A 19169-nucleotide genomic window follows, 5' to 3' on the forward strand; every position below is an offset into this window, starting at 1 on the left:
CTCGGTTTGGGGTCAAAATGTTGTCGCTCATTAAATCCCATAAGAAACGTCGCATCGAATGAATGTGATTGAATTTTCCCCGTCTGGACGAGCGGAATTGAATGGTGCAACTGATTTTGCTGTGCTGTGAAAATTCAGATATTTGCATGACTGCTTTTGTTTAATTTTGTGAATAGGAAAAAGCATTCAACCCCATAATACATGCTGTTTTATTGGTCGCTCGTCCATTTCATATCCCATAGCTTAACCATTCATATATTTGGATTCCTCTCGACGAGGCGAGCAGTACGAGTACCACCTTGATGGGTCTGTGACGTTTCCTTCCAGAGTTATTACCAAAAAAACACAAACATCCCAGAATCCTCTCGGTTTGGGGTCAAAATGTTGTCGCTCATTAAATCCCATAAGAAACGTCGCATCGAATGAATGTGATTGAATTCTCCCCGTCTGGACGAGCGGAATTGAATGGTGCAACTGATTTTGCTGTGCTGTGAAAATTCAGATATTTGCATGACTGCTTTTGTTTTATTTTGTGAATAGCAAAAAGCATTCAACCCCATAATACATGTTGTTTTATTGGTCGCTCGTCCATTTCATATCCCATAGCTTAACAACTGATATATTTGGATTCCTCTCGACGAGGCGAGCAGTACGAGTACCAACTTGATGGGTCTGCGACGTTTCCTTCCAGAGTTATTACCAAAAAACCACAAACATCCCAGAATCCTCTCCGTTTGGGGTCAAAAAGTTGTCGCTCATTAAATCCCATAAGAAACGTCGCATCGAATGAATGTGATTGAATTTTCCCCGTCTGGACGAGCGGAATTGAATGGTGCAACTGATTTTGCTGTGCTGTGAAAATTCAGATATTTGCATGACTGCTTTTGTTTTCTTTTGTGAATAGGAAAAAGCATTCAACCCCATAATACATGCTGTTTTATTGGTCGCTCGTCCATTTCATATCCCATAGCTTAACCATTCATATATTTGGATTCCTCTCGACGAGGCGAGCAGTACGAATACCACCTTGATGGGTCTGCGACGTTTCCTTCCAGAGTTATTACCAAAAAAACACAAACATCCCAGAATCCTCTCGGTTTGGGGTCAAAATGTTGTCGCTCATTAAATCCCATAAGAAACGTCGCATCGAATGAATGTGATTGAATTCTCCCCGTCTGGACGAGCGGAATTGAATGGTGCAACTGATTTTGCTGTGCTGTGAAAATTCAGATATTTGCATGACTGCTTTTGTTTTATTTTGTGAATAGCAAAAAGCATTCAACCCCATAATACATGTTGTTTTATTGGTCGCTCGTCCATTTCATATCCCATAGCTTAACAACTCATATATTTGGATTCCTCTCGATGAGGCGAGCAGTACGAGTACCACCTTGATGGGTCTGCAACGTTTTCTTCCAGAGTTATTACCAAAAAACCACAAACATCCCAGAATCCTCTCGGTTTGGGGTCAAAATGTTGTCGCTCATTAAATCCCATAAGAAACGTCGCATCGAATGAATGTGATTGAATTTTCCCCGTCTGGACGAGCGGAATTGAATGGTGTAACTGATTTTGCTGTGCTGTGAAAATTCAGATATTTGCATGACTGCTTTTGTTTAATTTTGTGAATAGGAAAAATCATTCAACCCCATAATACATGCTGTTTTATTGGTCGCTCGTCCATTTCATATCCCATAGCTTAACCATTCATATATTTGGATTCCTCTCGACGAGGCGAGCAGTACGAGTACCACCTTGATGGGTCTGTGACGTTTCCTTCCAGAGTTATTACCAAAAAAACACAAACATCCCAGAATCCTCTCGGTTTGGGGTCAAAATGTTGTCGCTCATTAAATCCCATAAGAAACGTCGCATCGAATGAATGTGATTGAATTCTCCCCGTCTGGACGAGCAGAATTGAATGGTGCAACTGATTTTGCTGTGCTGTGAAAATTCAGATATTTGCATGACTGCTTTTGTTTTATTTTGTGAATAGGAAAAAGCATTCAACCCCATAATACATGCTGTTTTATTGGTCGCTCGTCCATTTCATATCCCATAGCTTAACCATTCATATATTTGGATTCCTCTCGACGAGGCGAGCAGTACGAGTACCACCTTGATGGGTCTGCGACGTTTTCTTCCAGAGTTATTACCAAAAAACCACAAACATCCCAGAATCCTCTCGGTTTGGGGTCAAAATGTTGTCGCTCATTAAATCCCATAAGAAACGTCGCATCGAATGAATGTGATTGAATTCTCCCCGTCTGGACGAGCGGAATTGAATGGTGCAACTGATTTTGCTGTGCTGTGAAAATTCAGATATTTGCATGACTGCTTTTGTTTTATTTTGTGAATAGCAAAAAGCATTCAACCCCATAATACATGTTGTTTTATTGGTCGCTCGTCCATTTCATATCCCATAGCTTAACAACTCATATATTTGGATTCCTCTCGATGAGGCGAGCAGTACGAGTACCACCTTGATGGGTCTGCAACGTTTTCTTCCAGAGTTATTACCAAAAAACCACAAACATCCCAGAATCCTCTCGGTTTGGGGTCAAAATGTTGTCGCTCATTAAATCCCATAAGAAACGTCGCATCGAATGAATGTGATTGAATTTTCCCCGTCTGGACGAGCGGAATTGAATGGTGCAACTGATTTTGCTGTGCTGTGAAAATTCAGATATTTGCATGACTGCTTTTGTTTTATTTTGTGAATAGGAAAAAGCATTCAACCCCATAATACATGCTGTTTTATTGGTCGCTCGTCCATTTCATATCCCATAGCTTAACCATTCATATATTTGGATTCCTCTCGACGAGGCGAGCAGTACGAGTACCACCTTGATGGGTCTGTGACGTTTCCTTCCAGAGTTATTACCAAAAAAACACAAACATCCCAGAATCCTCTCGGTTTGGGGTCAAAATGTTGTCGCTCATTAAATCCCATAAGAAACGTCGCATCGAATGAATGTGATTGAATTCTCCCCGTCTGGACGAGCGGAATTGAATGGTGCAACTGATTTTGCTGTGCTGTGAAAATTCAGATATTTGCATGACTGCTTTTGTTTTATTTTGTGAATAGGAAAAAGCATTCAACCCCATAATACATGCTGTTTTATTGGTCGCTCGTCCATTTCATATCCCATAGCTTAACCATTCATATATTTGGATTCCTCTCGACGAGGCGAGCAGTACGAGTACCACCTTGATGGGTCTGCGACGTTTTCTTCCAGAGTTATTACCAAAAAACCACAAACATCCCAGAATCCTCTCGGTTTGGGGTCAAAATGTTGTCGCTCATTAAATCCCATAAGAAACGTCGCATCGAATGAATGTGATTGAATTCTCCCCGTCTGGACGAGCGGAATTGAATGGTGCAACTGATTTTGCTGTGCTGTGAAAATTCAGATATTTGCATGACTGCTTTTGTTTTATTTTGTGAATAGCAAAAAGCATTCAACCCCATAATACATGTTGTTTTATTGGTCGCTCGTCCATTTCATATCCCATAGCTTAACAACTCATATATTATTGGTCGCTCGTCCATTTCATATCCCATAGCTTAACAACTCATATATTTGGATTCCTCTCGATGAGGCGAGCAGTACGAGTACCACCTTGATGGGTCTGCAACGTTTTCTTCCAGAGTTATTACCAAAAAACCACAAACATCCCAGAATCCTCTCGGTTTGGGGTCAAAATGTTGTCGCTCATTAAATCCCATAAGAAACGTCGCATCGAATGAATGTGATTGAATTTTCCCCGTCTGGACGAGCGGAATTGAATGGTGCAACTGATTTTGCTGTGCTGTGAAAATTCAGATATTTGCATGACTGCTTTTGTTTAATTTTGTGAATAGGAAAAAGCATTCAACCCCATAATACATGCTGTTTTATTGGTCGCTCGTCCATTTCATATCCCATAGCTTAACCATTCATATATTTGGATTCCTCTCGACGAGGCGAGCAGTACGAGTACCACCTTGATGGGTCTGTGACGTTTCCTTCCAGAGTTATTACCAAAAAAACACAAACATCCCAGAATCCTCTCGGTTTGGGGTCAAAATGTTGTCGCTCATTAAATCCCATAAGAAACGTCGCATCGAATGAATGTGATTGAATTCTCCCCGTCTGGACGAGCGGAATTGAATGGTGCAACTGATTTTGCTGTGCTGTGAAAATTCAGATATTTGCATGACTGCTTTTGTTTTATTTTGTGAATAGCAAAAAGCATTCAACCCCATAATACATGTTGTTTTATTGGTCGCTCGTCCATTTCATATCCCATAGCTTAACAACTGATATATTTGGATTCCTCTCGACGAGGCGAGCAGTACGAGTACCAACTTGATGGGTCTGCGACGTTTCCTTCCAGAGTTATTACCAAAAAACCACAAACATCCCAGAATCCTCTCCGTTTGGGGTCAAAAAGTTGTCGCTCATTAAATCCCATAAGAAACGTCGCATCGAATGAATGTGATTGAATTTTCCCCGTCTGGACGAGCGGAATTGAATGGTGCAACTGATTTTGCTGTGCTGTGAAAATTCAGATATTTGCATGACTGCTTTTGTTTTCTTTTGTGAATAGGAAAAAGCATTCAACCCCATAATACATGCTGTTTTATTGGTCGCTCGTCCATTTCATATCCCATAGCTTAACCATTCATATATTTGGATTCCTCTCGACGAGGCGAGCAGTACGAATACCACCTTGATGGGTCTGCGACGTTTCCTTCCAGAGTTATTACCAAAAAAACACAAACATCCCAGAATCCTCTCGGTTTGGGGTCAAAATGTTGTCGCTCATTAAATCCCATAAGAAACGTCGCATCGAATGAATGTGATTGAATTCTCCCCGTCTGGACGAGCGGAATTGAATGGTGCAACTGATTTTGCTGTGCTGTGAAAATTCAGATATTTGCATGACTGCTTTTGTTTTATTTTGTGAATAGCAAAAAGCATTCAACCCCATAATACATGTTGTTTTATTGGTCGCTCGTCCATTTCATATCCCATAGCTTAACAACTCATATATTTGGATTCCTCTCGATGAGGCGAGCAGTACGAGTACCACCTTGATGGGTCTGCAACGTTTTCTTCCAGAGTTATTACCAAAAAACCACAAACATCCCAGAATCCTCTCGGTTTGGGGTCAAAATGTTGTCGCTCATTAAATCCCATAAGAAACGTCGCATCGAATGAATGTGATTGAATTTTCCCCGTCTGGACGAGCGGAATTGAATGGTGTAACTGATTTTGCTGTGCTGTGAAAATTCAGATATTTGCATGACTGCTTTTGTTTAATTTTGTGAATAGGAAAAATCATTCAACCCCATAATACATGCTGTTTTATTGGTCGCTCGTCCATTTCATATCCCATAGCTTAACCATTCATATATTTGGATTCCTCTCGACGAGGCGAGCAGTACGAGTACCACCTTGATGGGTCTGTGACGTTTCCTTCCAGAGTTATTACCAAAAAAACACAAACATCCCAGAATCCTCTCGGTTTGGGGTCAAAATGTTGTCGCTCATTAAATCCCATAAGAAACGTCGCATCGAATGAATGTGATTGAATTCTCCCCGTCTGGACGAGCGGAATTGAATGGTGCAACTGATTTTGCTGTGCTGTGAAAATTCAGATATTTGCATGACTGCTTTTGTTTTATTTTGTGAATAGCAAAAAGCATTCAACCCCATAATACATGTTGTTTTATTGGTCGCTCGTCCATTTCATATCCCATAGCTTAACAACTCATATATTTGGATTCCTCTCGATGAGGCGAGCAGTACGAGTACCACCTTGATGGGTCTGCAACGTTTTCTTCCAGAGTTATTACCAAAAAACCACAAACATCCCAGAATCCTCTCGGTTTGGGGTCAAAATGTTGTCGCTCATTAAATCCCATAAGAAACGTCGCATCGAATGAATGTGATTGAATTTTCCCCGTCTGGACGAGCGGAATTGAATGGTGCAACTGATTTTGCTGTGCTGTGAAAATTCAGATATTTGCATGACTGCTTTTGTTTTATTTTGTGAATAGGAAAAAGCATTCAACCCCATAATACATGCTGTTTTATTGGTCGCTCGTCCATTTCATATCCCATAGCTTAACCATTCATATATTTGGATTCCTCTCGACGAGGCGAGCAGTACGAGTACCACCTTGATGGGTCTGCGACGTTTTCTTCGAGAGTTAATACCAAAAAACCACAAACATCCCAGAATCCTCTCGGTTTGGGGTCAAAATGTTGTCGCTCATTAAATCCCATAAGAAACGTCGCATCGAATGAATGTGATTGAATTCTCCCCGTCTGGACGAGCGGAATTGAATGGTGCAACTGATTTTGCTGTGCTGTGAAAATTCAGATATTTGCATGACTGCATTTGTTTTATTTTGTGAATAGCAAAAAGCATTCAACCCCATAATACATGTTGTTTTATTGGTCGCTCGTCCATTTCATATCCCATAGCTTAACAACTCATATATTTGGATTCCTCTCGATGAGGCGAGCAGTACGAGTACCACCTTGATGGGTCTGCAACGTTTTCTTCCAGAGTTATTACCAAAAAACCACAAACATCCCAGAATCCTCTCGGTTTGGGGTCAAAATGTTGTCGCTCATTAAATCCCATAAGAAACGTCGCATCGAATGAATGTGATTGAATTTTCCCCGTCTGGACGAGCGGAATTGAATGGTGCAACTGATTTTGCTGTGCTGTGAAAATTCAGATATTTGCATGACTGCTTTTGTTTTATTTTGTGAATAGCAAAAAGCATTCAACCCCATAATACATGTTGTTTTATTGGTCGCTCGTCCATTTCATATCCCATAGCTTAACAACTCATATATTTGGATTCCTCTCGATGAGGCAAGCAGTACGAGTACCACCTTGATGGGTCTGCAACGTTTTCTTCCAGAGTTATTACCAAAAAACCACAAACATCCCAGAATCCTCTCGGTTTGGGGTCAAAATGTTGTCGCTCATTAAATCCCATAAGAAACGTCGCATCGAATGAATGTGATTGAATTTTCCCCGTCTGGACGAGCGGAATTGAATGGTGCAACTGATTTTGCTGTGCTGTGAAAATTCAGATATTTGCATGACTGCTTTTGTTTAATTTTGTGAATAGGAAAAAGCATTCAACCCCATAATACATGCTGTTTTATTGGTCGCTCGTCCATTTCATATCCCATAGCTTAACCATTCATATATTTGGATTCCTCTCGACGAGGCGAGCAGTACGAGTACCACCTTGATGGGTCTGTGACGTTTCCTTCCAGAGTTATTACCAAAAAAACACAAACATCCCAGAATCCTCTCGGTTTGGGGTCAAAATGTTGTCGCTCATTAAATCCCATAAGAAACGTCGCATCGAATGAATGTGATTGAATTCTCCCCGTCTGGACGAGCGGAATTGAATGGTGCAACTGATTTTGCTGTGCTGTGAAAATTCAGATATTTGCATGACTGCTTTTGTTTTATTTTGTGAATAGGAAAAAGCATTCAACCCCATAATACATGCTGTTTTATTGGTCGCTCGTCCATTTCATATCCCATAGCTTAACCATTCATATATTTGGATTCCTCTCGACGAGGCGAGCAGTACGAGTACCACCTTGATGGGTCTGCGACGTTTTCTTCCAGAGTTATTACCAAAAAACCACAAACATCCCAGAATCCTCTCGGTTTGGGGTCAAAATGTTGTCGCTCATTAAATCCCATAAGAAACGTCGCATCGAATGAATGTGATTGAATTCTCCCCGTCTGGACGAGCGGAATTGAATGGTGCAACTGATTTTGCTGTGCTGTGAAAATTCAGATATTTGCATGACTGCTTTTGTTTTATTTTGTGAATAGCAAAAAGCATTCAACCCCATAATACATGTTGTTTTATTGGTCGCTCGTCCATTTCATATCCCATAGCTTAACAACTCATATATTTGGATTCCTCTCGATGAGGCGAGCAGTACGAGTACCAACTTGATGGGTCTGCGACGTTTCCTTCCAGAGTTATTATCAAAAAACCACAAACATCCCAGAATCCTCTCGGTTTGGGGTCAAAATGTTGTCGCTCATTAAATCCCATAAGAAACGTCGCATCGAATGAATGTGATTGAATTCTCCCCGTCTGGACAAGCGGAATTGAATGGTGCAACTGATTTTGCTGTGCTGTGAAAATTCAGATATTTGCATGACTGCTTTTGTTTTATTTTGTGAATAGCAAAAAGCATTCAACCCCATAATACATGTTATTTTATTGGTCGCTCGTCCATTTCATATCCCATAGCTTAACAACTCATATATTTGGATTCCTCTCGATGAGGCGAGCAGTACGAGTACCACCTTGATGGGTCTGCGACGTTTTCTTCCAGAGTTATTACCAAAAAACCACAAACATCCCAGAATCCTCTCGGTTTGGGGTCAAAATGTTGTCGCTCATTAAATCCCATAAGAAACGTCGCATCGAATGAATGTGATTGAATTTTCCCCGTCTGGACGAGCGGAATTGAATGGTGCAACTGATTTTGCTGTGCTGTGAAAATTCAGATATTTGCATGACTGCTTTTGTTTTCTTTTGTGAATAGGAAAAAGCATTCAACCCCATAATACATGCTGTTTTATTGGTCGCTCGTCCATTTCATATCCCATAGCTTAACCATTCATATATTTGGATTCCTCTCGACGAGGCGAGCAGTACGAGTACCACCTTGATGGGTCTGCGACGTTTCCTTCCAGAGTTATTACCAAAAAAACACAAACATCCCAGAATCCTCTCGGTTTGGGGTCAAAATGTTGTCGCTCATTAAATCCCATAAGAAACGTCGCATCGAATGAATGTGATTGAATTCTCCCCGTCTGGACGAGCGGAATTGAATGGTGCAACTGATTTTGCTGTGCTGTGAAAATTCAGATATTTGCATGACTGCTTTTGTTTTATTTTGTGAATAGCAAAAAGCATTCAACCCCATAATACATGTTGTTTTATTGGTCGCTCGTCCATTTCATATCCCATAGCTTAAGCATTCATATATTTGGATTCCTCTCGACGAGGCCAGCAGTACGAGTACCACCTTGATGGGTCTGCGACGTTTCCTTCCAGAGTTATTACCAAAAAAACAAACATCCCAGAATCCTCTCGGTTTGGGGTCAAAATGTTGTCGCTCATTAAATCCCATAAGAAACGTCGCATCGAATGAATGTGATTGAATTCTCCCCGTCTGGACGAGCGGAATTGAATGGTGCAACTGATTTTGCTGTGCTGTGAAAATTCAGATATTTGCATGACTGCTTTTGTTTTATTTTGTGAATAGCAAAAAGCATTCCACCCCATAATACATGTTGTTTTATTGGTCGCTCCTCCATTTCATATCCCATAGCTTAACAACTCATATATTTGGATTCCTCTCGATGAGGCGAGCAGTACGAGTACCACCTTCATGGGTCTGCGACGTTTTCTTCCAGAGTTATTACCAAAAAAACACAAACATCCCAGAATCCTCTCGGTTTGGGGTCAAAATGTTGTCGCTCATTAAATCCCATAAGAAACGTCGCATCGAATGAATGTGATTGAATTTTCCCCGTCTGGACGAGCGGAATTGAATGGTGCAACTGATTTTGCTGTGCTGTGAAAATTCAGATATTTGCATGACTGCTTTTGTTTAATTTTGTGAATAGGAAAAAGCATTCAACCCCATAATACATGCTGTTTTATTGGTCGCTCGTCCATTTCATATCCCATAGCTTAACCATTCATATATTTGGATTCCTTTCGACGAGGCGAGCAGTACGAGTACCACCTTGATGGGTCTGCGACGTTTTCTTCCAGAGTTATTACCAAAAAACCACAAACATCCCAGAATCCTCTCGGTTTGGGGTCAAAATGTTGTCGCTCATTAAATCCCATAAGAAACGTCGCATCGAATGAATGTGATTGAATTCTCCCCGTCTGGACGAGCGGAATTGAATGGTGCAACTGATTTTGCTGTGCTGTGAAAATTCAGATATTTGCATGACTGCTTTTGTTTTATTTTGTGAATAGCAAAAAGCATTCAACCCCATAATACATGCTGTTTTATTGGTCGCTCGTCCATTTCATACCCATAGCTTAACAACTCATATATTTGGATTCCTCTCGATGAGGCGAGCAGTACGAGTACCACCTTGATGGGTCTGCGACGTTTTCTTCCAGAGTTATTACCAAAAAACCACAAACATCCCAGAATCCTCTCGGTTTGGGGTCAAAATGTTGTCGCTCATTAAATCCCATAAGAAACGTCGCATCGAATGAATGTGATTGAATTTTCCCCGTCTGGACGAGCGGAATTGAATGGTGCAACTGATTTTGCTGTGCTGTGAAAATTCAGATATTTGCATGACTGCTTTTGTTTTATTTTGTGAAGAGGAAAAAGCATTCAACCCCATAATACATGTTGTTTTATTGGTCGCTCGTCCATTTCATATCCCATAGCTTAAGCATTCATATACTTGGATTCCTCTCGACGAGGCGAGCAGTACGAGTACCACCTTGATGGGTCTGCGACGTTTTCTTCCAGAGTTATTACCAAAAAACTACAAACATCCCAGAATCCTCTCGGTTTGGGGTCAAAATGTTGTCGCTCATTAAATCCCATAAGAAACGTCGCATCGAATGAATGTGATTGAATTCCCCCCGTCTGGACGAGCGGAATTGAATGGTGCAACTGATTTTGCTGTGCTGTGAAAATTCAGATATTTGCATGACTGCTTTTGTTTTATTTTGTGAATAGCAAAAAGCATTCAACCCCATAATACATGTTGTTTTATTGGTCGCTCGTCCATTTCATATCCCATAGCTTAACAACTCATATATTTGGATTCCTCTCGATGAGGCGAGCAGTACGAGTACCACCTTGATGGGTCTGCGACGTTTTCTTCCAGAGTTATTACCAAAAAACCACAAACATCCCAGAATCCTCTCGGTTTGGGGTCAAAATGTTGTCGTTCATTAAATCCCATAAGAAACGTCGCATCGAATGAATGTGATTGAATTTTCCCCGTCTGGATGAGCGGAATTGAATGGTGCAACTGATTTGCTGTGCTGTGAAAATTCAGATATTTGCATGACTGCTTTTGTTTTATTTTGTGAATAGGAAAAAGCATTCAACCCCATAATACATGCTGTTTTATTGGTCGCTCGTCCATTTCATATCCCATAGCTTAACCATTCATATATTTGGATTCCTCTCGACGAGGCGAGCAGTACGAGTACCACCTTGATGGGTCTGCGATGTTTCCTTCCAGAGTTATTACCAAAAAAACACAAACATCCCAGAATCCTCTCGGTTTGGGGTCAAAATGTTGTCGCTCATTAAATCCCATAAGAAACGTCGCATCGAATGAATGTGATTGAATTCTCCCCGTCTGGACGAGCGGAATTGAATGGTGCAACTGATTTTGCTGTGCTGTGAAAATTCAGATATTTGCACGACTGCTTTTGTTTTATTTTGTGAATAGCAAAAAGCATTCAACCCCATAATACATGTTGTTTTATTGGTCGCTCGTCCATTTCATATCCCATAGCTTAAGCATTCATATATTTGGATTCCTCTCGACGAGGCGAGCAGTACGAGTACCACCTTGATGGGTCTGCGACGTTTCCTTCCAGAGTTATTACCAAAAAAACACAAACATCCCAGAATCCTCTCGGTTTGGGGTCAAAATGTTGTCGCTCATTAAATCCCATAAGAAACGTCGCATCGAATGAATGTGATTGAATTCTCCCCGTCTGGACGAGCGGAATTGAATGGTGCAACTGATTTTGCTGTGCTGTGAAAATTCAAATATTTGCATGACTGCTTTTGTTTTATTTTGTGAATAGCAAAAAGCATTCAACCCCATAATACATGTTGTTTTATTGGTCGCTCGTCCATTTCATATCCCATAGCTTAACAACTCATATATTTGGATTCCTCTCGATGAGGCGAGCAGTATGAGTACCACCTTGATGGGTCTGCGACGTTTTCTTCCAGAGTTATTACCAAAAAACCACAAACATCCCAGAATCCTCTCGGTTTGGGGTCAAAATGTTGTCGCTCATTAAATCCCATAAGAAACGTCGCATCGAATGAATGTGATTGAATTTTCCCCGTCTGGACGAGCGGAATTGAATGGTGCAACTGATTTTGCTGTGCTGTGAAAATTCAGATATTTGCATGACTGCTTTTGTTTTCTTTTGTGAATAGGAAAAAGCATTCAACCCCATAATACATGTTATTTTATTGGTCGCTCGTCCATTTCATATCCCATAGCTTAACAACTCATATATTTGGATTCCTCTCGATGAGGCGAGCAGTACGAGTACCACCTTGATGGGTCTGCGACGTTTTCTTCCAGAGTTATTACCAAAAAACCACAAACATCCCAGAATCCTCTCGGTTTGGGGTCAAAATGTTGTCGCTCATTAAATCCCATAAGAAACGTCGCATCGAATGAATGTGATTGAATTTTCCCCGTCTGGACGAGCGGAATTGAATGGTGCAACTGATTTTGCTGTGCTGTGAAAATTCAGATATTTGCATGACTGCTTTTGTTTTCTTTTGTGAATAGGAAAAAGCATTCAACCCCATAATACATGCTGTTTTATTGGTCGCTCGTCCATTTCATATCCCATAGCTTAACCATTCATATATTTGGATTCCTCTCGACGAGGCGAGCAGTACGAGTACCACCTTGATGGGTCTGCGACGTTTCCTTCCAGAGTTATTACCAAAAAAACACAAACATCCCAGAATCCTCTCGGTTTGGGGTCAAAATGTTGTCGCTCATTAAATCCCATAAGAAACGTCGCATCGAATGAATGTGATTGAATTCTCCCCGTCTGGACGAGCGGAATTGAATGGTGCAACTGATTTTGCTGTGCTGTGAAAATTCAGATATTTGCATGACTGCTTTTGTTTTATTTTGTGAATAGCAAAAAGCATTCAACCCCATAATACATGTTGTTTTATTGGTCGCTCGTCCATTTCATATCCCATAGCTTAAGCATTCATATATTTGGATTCCTCTCGACGAGGCCAGCAGTACGAGTACCACCTTGATGGGTCTGCGACGTTTCCTTCCAGAGTTATTACCAAAAAAACAAACATCCCAGAATCCTCTCGGTTTGGGGTCAAAATGTTGTCGCTCATTAAATCCCATAAGAAACGTCGCATCGAATGAATGTGATTGAATTCTCCCCGTCTGGACGAGCGGAATTGAATGGTGCAACTGATTTTGCTGTGCTGTGAAAATTCAGATATTTGCATGACTGCTTTTGTTTTATTTTGTGAATAGCAAAAAGCATTCCACCCCATAATACATGTTGTTTTATTGGTCGCTCCTCCATTTCATATCCCATAGCTTAACAACTCATATATTTGGATTCCTCTCGATGAGGCGAGCAGTACGAGTACCACCTTCATGGGTCTGCGACGTTTTCTTCCAGAGTTATTACCAAAAAAACACAAACATCCCAGAATCCTCTCGGTTTGGGGTCAAAATGTTGTCGCTCATTAAATCCCATAAGAAACGTCGCATCGAATGAATGTGATTGAATTTTCCCCGTCTGGACGAGCGGAATTGAATGGTGCAACTGATTTTGCTGTGCTGTGAAAATTCAGATATTTGCATGACTGCTTTTGTTTAATTTTGTGAATAGGAAAAAGCATTCAACCCCATAATACATGCTGTTTTATTGGTCGCTCGTCCATTTCATATCCCATAGCTTAACCATTCATATATTTGGATTCCTTTCGACGAGGCGAGCAGTACGAGTACCACCTTGATGGGTCTGCGACGTTTTCTTCCAGAGTTATTACCAAAAAACCACAAACATCCCAGAATCCTCTCGGTTTGGGGTCAAAATGTTGTCGCTCATTAAATCCCATAAGAAACGTCGCATCGAATGAATGTGATTGAATTCTCCCCGTCTGGACGAGCGGAATTGAATGGTGCAACTGATTTTGCTGTGCTGTGAAAATTCAGATATTTGCATGACTGCTTTTGTTTTATTTTGTGAATAGCAAAAAGCATTCAACCCCATAATACATGCTGTTTTATTGGTCGCTCGTCCATTTCATACCCATAGCTTAACAACTCATATATTTGGATTCCTCTCGATGAGGCGAGCAGTACGAGTACCACCTTGATGGGTCTGCGACGTTTTCTTCCAGAGTTATTACCAAAAAACCACAAACATCCCAGAATCCTCTCGGTTTGGGGTCAAAATGTTGTCGCTCATTAAATCCCATAAGAAACGTCGCATCGAATGAATGTGATTGAATTTTCCCCGTCTGGACGAGCGGAATTGAATGGTGCAACTGATTTTGCTGTGCTGTGAAAATTCAGATATTTGCATGACTGCTTTTGTTTTATTTTGTGAAGAGGAAAAAGCATTCAACCCCATAATACATGTTGTTTTATTGGTCGCTCGTCCATTTCATATCCCATAGCTTAAGCATTCATATACTTGGATTCCTCTCGACGAGGCGAGCAGTACGAGTACCACCTTGATGGGTCTGCGACGTTTTCTTCCAGAGTTATTACCAAAAAACTACAAACATCCCAGAATCCTCTCGGTTTGGGGTCAAAATGTTGTCGCTCATTAAATCCCATAAGAAACGTCGCATCGAATGAATGTGATTGAATTCCCCCCGTCTGGACGAGCGGAATTGAATGGTGCAACTGATTTTGCTGTGCTGTGAAAATTCAGATATTTGCATGACTGCTTTTGTTTTATTTTGTGAATAGCAAAAAGCATTCAACCCCATAATACATGTTGTTTTATTGGTCGCTCGTCCATTTCATATCCCATAGCTTAACAACTCATATATTTGGATTCCTCTCGATGAGGCGAGCAGTACGAGTACCACCTTGATGGGTCTGCGACGTTTTCTTCCAGAGTTATTACCAAAAAACCACAAACATCCCAGAATCCTCTCGGTTTGGGGTCAAAATGTTGTCGTTCATTAAATCCCATAAGAAACGTCGCATCGAATGAATGTGATTGAATTTTCCCCGTCTGGATGAGCGGAATTGAATGGTGCAACTGATTTGCTGTGCTGTGAAAATTCAGATATTTGCATGACTGCTTTTGTTTTATTTTGTGAATAGGAAAAAGCATTCAACCCCATAATACATGCTGTTTTATTGGTCGCTCGTCCATTTCATATCCCATAGCTTAAGCATTCATATACTTGGATTCCTCTCGACGAGGCGAGCAGTACGAGTACCACCTTGATGGGTCTGCGACGTTTTCTTCCAGAGTTATTACCAAAAAACTACAAACATCCCAGAATCCTCTCGGTTTGGGGTCAAAATGTTGTCGCTCATTAAATCCCATAAGAAACGTCGCATCGAATGAATGTGATTGAATTCCCCCCGTCTGGACGAGCGGAATTGAATGGTGCAACTGATTTTGCTGTGCTGTGAAAATTCAGATATTTGCATGACTGCTTTTGTTTTATTTTGTGAATAGCAAAAAGCATTCAACCCCATAATACATGTTGTTTTATTGGTCGCTCGTCCATTTCATATCCCATAGCTTAACAACTCATATATTTGGATTCCTCTCGATGAGGCGAGCAGTACGAGTACCACCTTGATGGGTCTGCGACGTTTTCTTCCAGAGTTATTACCAAAAAACCACAAACATCCCAGAATCCTCTCGGTTTGGGGTCAAAATGTTGTCGTTCATTAAATCCCATAAGAAACGTCGCATCGAATGAATGTGATTGAATTTTCCCCGTCTGGATGAGCGGAATTGAATGGTGCAACTGATTTGCTGTGCTGTGAAAATTCAGATATTTGCATGACTGCTTTTGTTTTATTTTGTGAATAGGAAAAAGCATTCAACCCCATAATACATGCTGTTTTATTGGTCGCTCGTCCATTTCATATCCCATAGCTTAACCATTCATATATTTGGATTCCTCTCGACGAGGCGAGCAGTACGAGTACCACCTTGATGGGTCTGCGATGTTTCCTTCCAGAGTTATTACCAAAAAAACACAAACATCCCAGAATCCTCTCGGTTTGGGGTCAAAATGTTGTCGCTCATTAAATCCCATAAGAAACGTCGCATCGAATGAATGTGATTGAATTCTCCCCGTCTGGACGAGCGGAATTGAATGGTGCAACTGATTTTGCTGTGCTGTGAAAATTCAGATATTTGCACGACTGCTTTTGTTTTATTTTGTGAATAGCAAAAAGCATTCAACCCCATAATACATGTTGTTTTATTGGTCGCTCGTCCATTTCATATCCCATAGCTTAAGCATTCATATATTTGGATTCCTCTCGACGAGGCGAGCAGTACGAGTACCACCTTGATGGGTCTGCGACGTTTCCTTCCAGAGTTATTACCAAAAAAACACAAACATCCCAGAATCCTCTCGGTTTGGGGTCAAAATGTTGTCGCTCATTAAATCCCATAAGAAACGTCGCATCGAATGAATGTGATTGAATTCTCCCCGTCTGGACGAGCGGAATTGAATGGTGCAACTGATTTTGCTGTGCTGTGAAAATTCAAATATTTGCATGACTGCTTTTGTTTTATTTTGTGAATAGCAAAAAGCATTCAACCCCATAATACATGTTGTTTTATTGGTCGCTCGTCCATTTCATATCCCATAGCTTAACAACTCATATATTTGGATTCCTCTCGATGAGGCGAGCAGTATGAGTACCACCTTGATGGGTCTGCGACGTTTTCTTCCAGAGTTATTACCAAAAAACCACAAACATCCCAGAATCCTCTCGGTTTGGGGTCAAAATGTTGTCGCTCATTAAATCCCATAAGAAACGTCGCATCGAATGAATGTGATTGAATTTTCCCCGTCTGGACGAGCGGAATTGAATGGTGCAACTGATTTTGCTGTGCTGTGAAAATTCAGATATTTGCATGACTGCTTTTGTTTTCTTTTGTGAATAGGAAAAAGCATTCAACCCCATAATACATGTTATTTTATTGGTCGCTCGTCCATTTCATATCCCATAGCTTAACAACTCATATATTTGGATTCCTCTCGATGAGGCGAGCAGTACGAGTACCACCTTGATGGGTCTGCGACGTTTTCTTCCAGAGTTATTACCAAAAAACCACAAACATCCCAGAATCCTCTCGGTTTGGGGTCAAAATGTTGTCGCTCATTAAATCCCATAAGAAACGTCGCATCGAATGAATGTGATTGAATTTTCCCCGTCTGGACGAGCGGAATTGAATGGTGCAACTGATTTTGCTGTGCTGTGAAAATTCAGATATTTGCATGACTGCTTTTGTTTTCTTTTGTGAATAGGAAAAAGCATTCAACCCCATAATACATGCTGTTTTATTGGTCGCTCGTCCATTTCATATCCCATAGCTTAACCATTCATATATTTGGATTCCTCTCGACGAGGCGAGCAGTACGAGTACCACCTTGATGGGTCTGCGACGTTTCCTTCCAGAGTTATTACCAAAAAAACACAAACATCCCAGAATCCTCTCGGTTTGGGGTCAAAATGTTGTCGCTCATTAAATCCCATAAGAAACGTCGCATCGAATGAATGTGATTGAATTCTCCCCGTCTGGACGAGCGGAATTGAATGGTGCAACTGATTTTGCTGTGCTGTGAAAATTCAGATATTTGCATGACTGCTTTTGTTTTATTTTGTGAATAGCAAAAAGCATTCAACCCCATAATACATGTTGTTTTATTGGTCGCTCGTCCATTTCATATCCCATAGCTTAAGCATTCATATATTTGGATTCCTCTCGACGAGGCCAGCAGTACGAGTACCACCTTGATGGGTCTGCGACGTTTCCTTCCAGAGTTATTACCAAAAAAACAAACATCCCAGAATCCTCTCGGTTTGGGGTCAAAATGTTGTCGCTCATTAAATCCCATAAGAAACGTCGCATCGAATGAATGTGATTGAATTCTCCCCGTCTGGACGAGCGGAATTGAATGGTGCAACTGATTTTGCTGTGCTGTGAAAATTCAGATATTTGCATGACTGCTTTTGTTTTATTTTGTGAATAGCAAAAAGCATTCCACCCCATAATACATGTTGTTTTATTGGTCGCTCCTCCATTTCATATCCCATAGCTTAACAACTCATATATTTGGATTCCTCTCGATGAGGCGAGCAGTACGAGTACCACCTTCATGGGTCTGCGACGTTTTCTTCCAGAGTTATTACCAAAAAAACACAAACATCCCAGAATCCTCTCGGTTTGGGGTCAAAATGTTGTCGCTCATTAAATCCCATAAGAAACGTCGCATCGAATGAATGTGATTGAATTTTCCCCGTCTGGACGAGCGGAATTGAATGGTGCAACTGATTTTGCTGTGCTGTGAAAATTCAGATATTTGCATGACTGCTTTTGTTTAATTTTGTGAATAGGAAAAAGCATTCAACCCCATAATACATGCTGTTTTATTGGTCGCTCGTCCATTTCATATCCCATAGCTTAACCATTCATATATTTGGATTCCTTTCGACGAGGCGAGCAGTACGAGTACCACCTTGATGGGTCTGCGACGTTTTCTTCCAGAGTTATTACCAAAAAACCACAAACATCCCAGAATCCTCTCGGTTTGGGGTCAAAATGTTGTCGCTCATTAAATCCCATAAGAAACGTCGCATCGAATGAATGTGATTGAATTCTCCCCGTCTGGACGAGCGGAATTGAATGGTGCAACTGATTTTGCTGTGCTGTGAAAATTCAGATATTTGCATGACTGCTTTTGTTTTATTTTGTGAATAGCAAAAAGCATTCAACCCCATAATACATGCTGTTTTATTGGTCGCTCGTCCATTTCATACCCATAGCTTAACAACTCATATATTTGGATTCCTCTCGATGAGGCGAGCAGTACGAGTACCACCTTGATGGGTCTGCGACGTTTTCTTCCAGAGTTATTACCAAAAAACCACAAACATCCCAGAATCCTCTCGGTTTGGGGTCAAAATGTTGTCGCTCATTAAATCCCATAAGAAACGTCGCATCGAATGAATGTGATTGAATTTTCCCCGTCTGGACGAGCGGAATTGAATGGTGCAACTGATTTTGCTGTGCTGTGAAAATTCAGATATTTGCATGACTGCTTTTGTTTTATTTTGTGAAGAGGAAAAAGCATTCAACCCCATAATACATG

Source organism: Petromyzon marinus, unplaced genomic scaffold (assembly GCF_048934315.1).
Source record: "Petromyzon marinus isolate PM22_M1 ecotype Great Lakes invasive population unplaced genomic scaffold, UKy_Petmar_22M1.pri1.0 PM_Scaffold_8, whole genome shotgun sequence".
Taxonomy (NCBI): Eukaryota; Metazoa; Chordata; class Hyperoartia; order Petromyzontiformes; family Petromyzontidae; genus Petromyzon; species Petromyzon marinus.